At 36.2% G+C, this 10559-nt stretch overlaps 1 long non-coding RNA gene across 1 annotated transcript; it reads left to right on the top strand.

Moving 5' to 3' along the window:
• The first annotated feature begins 3576 nt into the window (after positions 1–3576).
• Positions 3577–5174, top strand: LOC131617232 (uncharacterized). The gene is made up of 3 exons (XR_009288490.1): positions 3577–3989; positions 4087–4478; positions 4582–5174. It is a non-coding gene; the product is annotated as an uncharacterized LOC131617232 (long non-coding RNA).
• The last annotated feature ends 5385 nt before the right edge of the window (positions 5175–10559 follow it).

Below are 10559 nucleotides of genomic sequence, written 5' to 3'. Positions count from 1 at the left end.
GAACGTATACCTATTGGTAAAAAATGTTCCATTATAACATGGCAATCATGCGTCTTCAAACTCTTTAACTTGAGGTCTTTCATGGACACAAGTCTTCTAATATCTGAAGAGTAGCCTTCCGGAACTTTAACTTCACTGAGGAACTTACACAATGTTTTCTTCTCCTTTCTAGATAGAGTGTAAACAGCAGGTGGCAGATATGTTCGTCTTCCTTTCGTTACGGGTCCCAATTCAGTTCTCATTCCCATGTTTACCATGTCCTTCCTTATGTTAAGGCCATCCTTAGACTTTCCTTGTATATTGAGTAACGTACCTATGACACTGTCAAATACATTTTTTTCAATATGCATAACATCCAGGAAATGTCTTACGTACAACGACTTCCAATATGGAAGTTCAAAAAAAATTGACTTCTTCTTCCACCCACCCTTGACAAGTGAATGTGCAAAAGGCTTGCCAAACTGAGTGCTCACATCTTTCACCTTTTCAAAAATTTGATCACCTGACAAAAAAGGCGGGGCTGTACGATGTTCGACCTTTCCATTGAATGCTTTTCTCCACCCACAGTAGTGATGATTAGAATTTAAGAATCTACGATGGCCGAGAAAGACATTCTTCTGACAAAGCTCCAATCGTGTCGTATCGGTTTCATCTTCACAAACAGGACACGTCTTTTGGCCTTTATTGCTGTACCCGGATAGATTTCCGTATGCTGTAAAATCATTAATTGTTCCAAACAACATCGCCCTCAAGTTGAAACTTTCTTTCCTATATCCATCGTAAACCTCCACACCGTTCTCCCACAAAAACTTTAAATCTTTGATTAAGGGTGCCAAGTATACGTCTATGTCATTCCCTGGTTGTTTAGGCCCAGAAATTAGCATAGATAACATCATGTACTTACGCTTCATACATAGCCACGGAGGTAGGTTATAAATCATAAGAATCACAGGCCATGTGCTATGCGAGATACTTTGAATACCATGCGGGTTTATTCCATCAGTAGACAATGACAAGCGAAGGTTTCTTGCTTCTTTTCCAAATTCAGGATAATCAGTATCAACTTTCATCCATTGTGGTGAGTTGTTGCTACCGCGAAAATTAATAGAGTCGCCACTAACATATTTATCCTGAAAAGGAAGGGAATGCCAGCAAACCACAAACAATACAACAGTCTCACGACCAGAGAAAAGGGTAAGGGAGTCGGTTACGCGAGGGGAAGGTATTAGCACCCCTCGCGCCCATCGTACTCGATGGTATCCACGCCTGTGTCTAAAACTATGGGTGTGTAACAAATCTACGCCTAATCTGAACTAAAACGAATGCAAAATGTAGGGAAAATAAAGGATTGTGCTTGCACGGGCCCTACCCCGCTGCCTACGTATCTGTTTTGCAGAATCAGAGCTACCGTAGCTCGGCTAACTAATTTCTGTTTGTTTTGTGTTTTTTAGGTGAACGAGTTACATTCACACTCCGCTGCTCGACCTTTGGAGACTTATGCTTGGGAATGGAGCGGAAATAACAAGTTCTTAAGAAAAGAAAATCAAAGAGTGTGGTTTGTGTTTTAAAGAATGCATGAGGAAGACCTAAGCTAAGGGGGAAAGCTTTCTACCTAATGTTATCATACAGAGGGTACAAGTCTAAACTAAACTAGCAACCTATGAGGGATAAGGGAAACAAACAATAATGTCACACAAACGAGCTCCGCTCGTAAAGCAAACAAAACCAACGGTACTGACCGAATGGTAGAAAAGCGGTCCCGCCATAGCCAAGGGGAGCAACTCGACCCAAGTCAACCAAGCATTAGACCTCGCGAAAATGACCGGGCCATAGACAAGAGGAGCGAGTCCCTCTCAACAACCAAGCCGTCACGGATCGTAAAGGAAAACGGTGCGTGCGTACACCGAGCATCAGCGTCGAGCGACGCGAGCTATAGGAAAGGCGGGGGTCCGGCTACATGAACCCTTTTCCTGACATACTCGATAACAAGATCTTGTGCATGTTCGGAAGCGAGAAACGCGTAGCATGCGCATACCGAACGGACTCGATGAGACTAGGCGGGGGTTGATTGCTAACCCTTTCCGCATGCCTTCCATGAGGACTTAACGGAGTGCCATATAGGACTTATTACACTGTGACTCCCTGCGCAAAGCACAAATATAAACACACCAACAAAAACAGAGCCTCTTTCGAGGGCTTGGCCAGATGAATGTCTAAGTCCTACTTCTCATGTTATTGGATGATGCGAGAAAGCGATAAAGTGCGAGAAAAATAAAATGAAACGGGATCAATACCAAACGGATGATGATCCGTAAACTAAAGCGAAGAGAGCAAGGAAACTAGGATCCCGCGAGCGAGCTAGATAGCAAAAGCGAATGGTCAGCACACCGATTAGTCATGAAAGCACACGAAGGTCGACTTGCGCATCGAGCATAATCACAATACACCTGCAAGAGGAACAAGCAAACCAAACAAGCAGATATAAAGTAATAGAAACGTGTCTCCAGGATGAGAACACGCCACGAGTGAATAGAATCGTGTCACGCAAGTGAAGCGAGACACTCGAGCAATAAGTGTCGATCGGTGACTATCCAAATGCCTTGCACACTAGCACACAAGTTAGAGATAACAAACATCGCAATCGGAATTGCGTTGGTGCTTTACACCGAAAAAGGATAACGAAATGAGAAATTTGACATTAATACACTTTTAAAACATAAATCGAGCGAAAGTAAGACAACAACCGGAAATAACACTCAAATGTTAGTCAAATATGTACAGTATTATGAAAACCAAAACAATTATTTACAAGTCAAAAGGTACACCGAAACGGTAAAATCGGGTAAAAACGATAAAAACTAAACTATATAACAAAACATTTAAATTCTAACAAGCAAAATATTACATGTTTTTACGTCATTTTTTTTATAATGCGAGAAATCTAATCAAACATAATATTTTTCATGGTATTTTATCAAAGAATTTAAACTAAACATTTAAATTCTAACAAGCAAAATATACATGTTTTTATTATCTTTTTATCATGCTAAAGGAAACTAACAAAAATTATTGTTTCATGGCATTATACTCAACCAAAAGCTACCAAAACAAACTATTCGATTAAATTCTAAAATTTAACAAAACAATATCAAGATTAAATCCAAAACCTAACAAATTTTATTATGATTTTATGTCTCAAAAAAATCTAGAAAGAAAATACTAAAAAGAAAATTAAATCTAAACACAAAACATGCAAACAAGGGGGTGTATTGCTGGAAATTGAGGTACAGTCTAAGCAAGGCGCAAGGCCCATAATATTGTTTTTGTACAGATTTTTGTGGCTAAACAAAGGGGGTGCGATGGGCCTCTGTATGGTAGTAATTCGTTTGGCCCAAGGTTGATTGTTTTTTGTACATATTTTTCTTCAGCATAAAAAAAAAGGTGGTGATTGGGCTAGAGGGGGTGCAAAGCGCAAAAGTGGTAAAGGCCCAAGGGATTCAACCAATCGATCCAATTACTTGCATTAATCAGATTTTTATGATTTCAAACATCAGACTTAATCAAAAAAAAAACATCAGACTTAATCTCACATTAATTCTCATTTAATCTCTACTAATCATCAATCAATTAAAGAATGAAATAGAAAGGGATTAAGGTTATGTTTGCGTGACAAGCTGAACTTCATCTTCTATTCTCACTCAGACAAACGACGGCGGCGGAAATCCCACCTTCTCCGGCGAGCGTTTTGAACGCCGCCGCGAATCAACACCATCTCTTCTCTCAATCTCGTCTTCCTTTCTCTCGATTCCGATTCTAGACTCTCCGATCTCGACCTCATCTCAAGACTTCTCGGCTCACTCTCTCACTCGCGTCGTTCGATTCTCTCAAATCCCTCGACGATCCATTTCGTTTCACGGAGACAAGTTCGGAGACTCTTTGAGTTTGACGAAACCGAGTACGAAATCTGGAGAAGTTCCTCAAGAATTCAGGTATGCTCGCTTGCATTCTTATTCGTTCATTCTTCTTCCTCTCATTCTCCGTATGTTCTTGAATTGATGATGATGAATGATACTAATAATTCTGCAGATGTACGTTGAAGGTCTAATGATGAAGATCGAAGTTTGACTCTATGTGAAGTTTCTGCAGATTATTGATGATGTTGCGTGAATTGAAGAACGCGAGAAAGATTGGCGATTTTCTGTGTGGATTCAAGGTGAAGATTGAAGAGCTTTCGATGGAGATTTTCTGGTTACTTTTCGTATAGTGAAAGATTCGATTGAAGAGAGAGCGTGATTGTAGATGATGAAGATTGTTGATGTTACAAAGAAGATGATGGTTGAAAGTTCTGTCACGTGAAGGAGCTGATGAAGATTCAACAGTTTTGTGAAGGATTCTGGAGAATTGAGATTGTGAATTCAGAAGGTTGAAGCGTTGGTGATGATTGAAGAGCCAGTTTGTTATCGATTTTTCAGTTACAGGTTTTTTTTGTTCTCCCTGATTTTTTCCTCTCTTTTCTTTTCTGTTATGCTTTTGTTCTTCAGTTTGTTGATGGATTGTTGAACCGGCTCCATCCCCTTGCAGGTTCGGTTTTTGTTGGTATTATGGGGCTGCGAATTGAGTTTTGGAAGCAGGGTATGAACCGAGGAGGCGGTTCGGTTTATTTGAAATGCAGCGTGAGGTTTTGCGCAAAAGGGATGGTCTTGAAGAATTGAAGAACACGTGAAAGGGCATTTAGATTTTTTGATGGTTTTTGACTTTGGTCCCACTGAAAGTTCTTGTAGCATATGGAGATATTTGAATATTTTGTGTAATGGATAATTGGACAATTGGTATTCTTGTATTCTTGTAATGAACATCAAATTGTATTTTGCAGGGAATTTTGAATGGAAATATGGATAATGTATGGATAATGATGAATTGAACAATGAATTTGAATGTATATTTTTAGACATTTTTGTAATGAATATTTTGATAAAACTATGTCCTTGAAATTTGAATGAATGATATATGTCTTTTATGCTTGTAACTTGAATTTTAAGAAATCCCTCGTATGCGCCGAATCTTGCCATCATGAACAAACATATGCTCTTGAACAATTTGAACACATAGCATCAAGTAATTACCAATGAATCCCCATCTTCACCTTAATGAAAACATGTCTTCAATTTAAACCCTAAGCAACTTGCACTTCAAACAACCAAACAATCTGAAAGAGCGAGGATGCATCGATTGTAATGAATTCTTAAGTCATATATCATGTTTTGGCAAAGGTACTCCCTCAACAAAGGACTTTAACATAACCATAAGGCTTTGAGAACTCCTTTGATGAAGATAAAAATCGAAGCACATAAGAACAACTCACTATGAAATCCAATGAATCCCCGTTGAATTAACGATCGCACACATCATGCATAAGAAACTCTTTATACTTTTTCTTTATTTTTGGCCGACGAAATAAGCGTCTACCATAACTTATAGCACAATGAAGAGGGCAAATTTTGGGGTGCAACATGAGTCTGCCGGATGTCGCAACTTTCCATCAATAATTCTTTCATCTGCATGCCAAGTCAAGTGTCTTGAATCGGTCTCACTACGATACATGCGTCTAAATCTCGAAATTATAGGAAAATACCATAAGACTTTGGCAGGAGACAAATTTTTCTTATATCGAGGGGCACCGCATTTAGGACACTCATTCAACGCTGCATACTCGTTTTGAAACAAAACGCAATCGTTTGGACATGCATGTATCTTATCATAGCTCATGCCAATAGAGGACAACATCTTTTTGGCTTCATACGTTCGATTGGGAAGAACATTATCCTTTGGTAGCATATCTTTCATAAGGGCTAATAACTCTGTGAAACTTTTATCCGACCATCCATTGTCCGCCTTTAAGTTGTACAACTTTAACACCGCAGACAATCTTGTGAATTTTGAACAACCATCATACAACGGTTTCTCTGCATCGCTTACCAACCTCTCGAACATTTTGGGACAATCCTCAAGATCTTCTTCAAGCGCTTCTGCAATCTCTTCGACTCGATCGCAATCGTATGTGTCTGTGCAATCGTCGTTTGAAGCATACTTCCTATTACACCTCGACTCAGCATTCCCGTTACTTTTCTCACCATGCATTGTCCAACATGTATAACTTTTATCAATTCCAAACCGTAGTAAATGCGATGCCAACTTATTCCCGTCAACCTTATCCCCATAACAGCAACCCAAGCAAGGACACGACATTCGAATCGGGTCTTCGGAGTGCGCAACCGCAAACTCAACGAATTCCCATACCCCTTTCTCGTACTCTTTCGACAATCGGTTTGAATTCATCCATGTCTTATCCATGTCTTAATTAAGCTAAACAAATGCTTCTTGGTTTCTCTATCAGGTACTAAGGAATTCTGTCAAGATAATAAATAGCTATCATCATTATGTCTTGATCAGAATACCTAATGAGATCTTATAAAGTGTGAATAATAGAATACCTAATCAGAATACCCGATTTCTTAAAGAAGACATTACATTATTTCAAGGTAATATAAGTCCACAAACCAAAAAACTGATTGAGAGACACTAAATTGATATTAAATAGAACCATAAACAATAAACTATAAGCAGAAAACAACAAACTATAAGCAAGAAGAAAGGGATAGTAACCTGAGTTAGACTTGATGTGGGAGATGGGTAGGTTTGAATCGGTGTTGTACAAGTAGAAACCAGAGACTTCAAAGTAACTATAAATTTAAACACACACACGATGCAGTTAAATACAAATATCATAAAAGTGAAGGAACTATATGCAAACTGTAGCACAAACTACAACCTAAAACCATCGCTGGACATACACTAACCTATATAACACAGAAAGGAAGCAACATATATAAAGGGCTATCTCTTAATCATATTTTCGCTTTTCATTTACAAGCATACCGGCCACTTAAAGCAATCTACACAGTCAACATACAAGGTTCTGATAATCAAATTTTGTTATTCCTTTTTAACAGAACTAGAATCCCCTCTCCTTAACATGCTGGTGTGTCTAGTTAGGATCAGTTGACACCAATTTCAAAGATAGCATGGTTACATCTTCAGCAATTATTTAAACAATGCAAGTTTAACAAACCCAAGGTCTAGCCTTCAAATATTGATACAACTCAAACAAATTGATACTCCATCACACTACTTAGTTTTGATATAATGTTATTCAAAACATATTTAAAATTCAGCTATTAAATTATATGTAGATTAATGTCTAAATTTTCAAAGATAAAAACAGAATTTTCACAGCAACAAACATATCATTCGGCAGCATAACGACATAGTAATCTCTCAAGCTGAATGGGTACACAAGCTGAACTATACAGTTATGTCACAATATATATTCATTGGTCTATTCCATCCCCAGCATCACTCAGAGAACACAAAAATGCATTATTTCTGAAGAAACATACACTGTCTTTTTTGAAAGGTCTAGTAAAGGTCTGAATAAAATACCTATAAACACTAATCTTTCAAATGTCAAAAACAGAACTATAAATCGTGTACCTTCGTCTTCTCTTCGTCTTCGTTTTCTGGGCAGGGATTTTTCTTTGTCTAGCTTCGTATTCTGGGCAGCAATGGAGTTTTTATGGATATTAAGTGTTGCGGTTTTGAGGATGAGATACGGTTTTGAGTTTTTATGGAGTTCTTCGTTCTGGGCAGCGATGGTTCTTCGTTTCTTCGTTCTGGGCAGCGATGGCAGTGAAAGAAGATTTAGGGATTATGAAACAGCTATTATTTTGATTTTAAAAATTTTAATTAACGAAACAGCTATGAAAGCGCTTTTAAAAAGCGCTCTGGTAGCCCTGCCTTTACCAGCGCTTTTTAGGGTAAAAGCGCTTTCGTACCCCCCCTTTAAGAGCGCTTCTGAAAGCGCTTTCATAAGCCCCCTATAAGAGCTCTTTTTGAAAGCGCTTTCGTACCCCCCTATAAGAGCGCTTTTTGAAAGCGCTTTCGTACCCCCCATATAAGAATGCTTTTTGAAAGCGCTTTCGTAACCCCCCCTTTAAGAGCGCTTTTTTTGCGTGTTTTTTTATTTTGTTTTTAGCGAAACCTATACCAGCGCTTTCTCCTAAAAGCGCTTTAGTAGGGGTGCTGTTAAAGGACAAATTTGGCATAGTGGTGGTTGCATTGTCAACCTGTGAAGCTGAATACATTGTTGGAGCATTATTTGCTTGTCAAGCGATTTGGCTGATGAATTTGCAGCAGGAACTGAAGTTCAAAGTAAGCAAACCAGTCAAGTTGATGATAGACAATAGATCTGCTGTAAGTCTTGCCAAGAACCCAATACAGCATGGGAGTCACAAGCACATTGACACAAAGTTTCATTTTTTTGCACAATCAAGTTCAGAATGGAGTGCTTGAAGTTGTTCACTGTAGCACTCAGAAGCAACTTGCAGATGTGCTGACCAAAGCAAAAGACTAAACACTTCATCAATTTGAGGGATGTAATTGGTGTTGATGATTTTAACTTGAATATGAATTAAGGGATGGTGTTGAAACGTAATTCATATTCAAGTCTTACATTTGAGTTTAGTCTCAATTTTAGTTGCATTTAGTTTTCATTTGGAATTTATTTTGGAACTTGGTTAGTATATAAACTGAAGCTACATTCAGTTCAGTTTGTTATGCTGTTGAAAACAATTGAGAAATTTTGTTAGAAAAGTTTGTTAAGTTTTCTCTCTTTTTCTCTATATTCTTTCATCTTCACCTTCAATATTCTTGTGCATGAATGGAGGTGTGAGTCAGGGACGGATCTAGACACCGTATATTGGTGTGGTTAAACATACAAGAAAATATAAAGTAAGTTATATTTAAAATAAAAAATATTTTTTTTAATAAAATACATTTACAATGACAAACCTCTACTATCCATTTTTTGCAAATGGAATAAAATAACATCATTGTTAATTATTTCAAGAAAATCTTTTTCTATAAAAAATATAAGACTATCCTTTAATCATTGATCACTCATTTTATTACATAGCTTACAGCTGAAAAAACACAACACATGCTTCCAGTTACAACTTGTAAAGACTAAAGTCAACTTCAAAAACTTATAAACCATATCGAATATATTGCACTTATTTGTTTCCATAAATTTTGTACAAAGATCTAAAAATCCTTTTAAATTTACAAATTTGAGGTCAAATCGAATATTCATCCCAAATAATAGTCGACACATCGAACATCGAACTATAATATAATAATTTACACATCCATTTCTTTTGAGAAATGAAAAGAATACTTACTCAATAATTAGATCAAATTTGGAATCAAATGTAAAATTTCTATTTAAATAAAATGAACTATTATAAAATAAATTTGTTAAAAAGTTCAAATCAAATCTTCTGTTTAATATTGATTTTTAATATTTTATAATTAACAGAATTGTATTAATCCATAATATATGTGTCGATTCGTGAGAACTGAGAATTTTTAATAATAACCGTATGATTTAAAATCAATGCCTTAGATTTCACTCAAATTTTAAAAGACAATAATTAATAGATAGATTCTGATTTAAATACATATCACATAAATGCATATCTGAGCATTGATTTTAAATCATACGGTTGTTATTAAAAGTTCTCATTCTTATAATAACCAAAGTTCTCATTTGATACGTCCCCATATATATATATATATATATATATATATATATATATATATATATATATATATATATATATATATATATATATATATATATATATGTTATTGGAAAATACAATATTTTCTAATATTTAAGTATCAATTTGAGTTGCATTTAAAAAATTGAATAATTTAGGTATCAACTTGAGTTGCATTACCAAATAGATGATCTAACCGACTGAGTTTACTCAGAACTTTTAGTTTTAGAATCTTCCATATCTGTAGGGAAAACAAAAGGTGTATGGAGAAAAAGGTAAGTCGTGGCTTCACCGTCATTGGCTTCTTCTAGGACTGTTTTTTTCGTCTAGTTTTTCTCTATGGATTGCATTGTGGTTGTTGAGTTGCACTCCACACTTTTTTTTTTCTCATTATTTGCTCATTGAGTATTACTATATAGTCCATCCAAAGGTCTTGTTTTTTTCTTACTTTTTATGAATAACGTTATTAGAGTGTTACGTATGATAGGTGATACTAAATGGGTGCCAATATATTTAATGTGTTTTAGGTAATGTTTTAGGTAATATGTAGTGTGTCTGCATTCTGATTTTACTTTTGCAAAGAACGTTGGATTTCTTTTATTATCAAAAATATATTTTCCTCCATGTAATGGTCAAGCTCTTTTTATATTAGACAATATCTTACCCCACTCTTTAGTTCTCTCACTCACCATGCGAGTTGCCTAAAATACCTTCTTATTTTTCTAGATATATCTCTGAAAGTATTTTTTTTTTGTTTAATGTTGTTTTTGTTGAATAAACTTTAATGTTATTAAGTGGATTTTTATTGATAAAAATAAAGAGTCTCTTGTGGTTGAAATGCCAAGAGTTCTTGTAGTGGAAAAGCCAAAAGATAGTGACATA

This window comes from Vicia villosa, linkage group LG1 (genome assembly GCF_029867415.1).
Source record: "Vicia villosa cultivar HV-30 ecotype Madison, WI linkage group LG1, Vvil1.0, whole genome shotgun sequence".
Lineage (NCBI taxonomy): Eukaryota > Viridiplantae > Streptophyta > Magnoliopsida > Fabales > Fabaceae > Vicia > Vicia villosa.
This window is presented reverse-complemented; position numbering and strand designations above follow the sequence as displayed.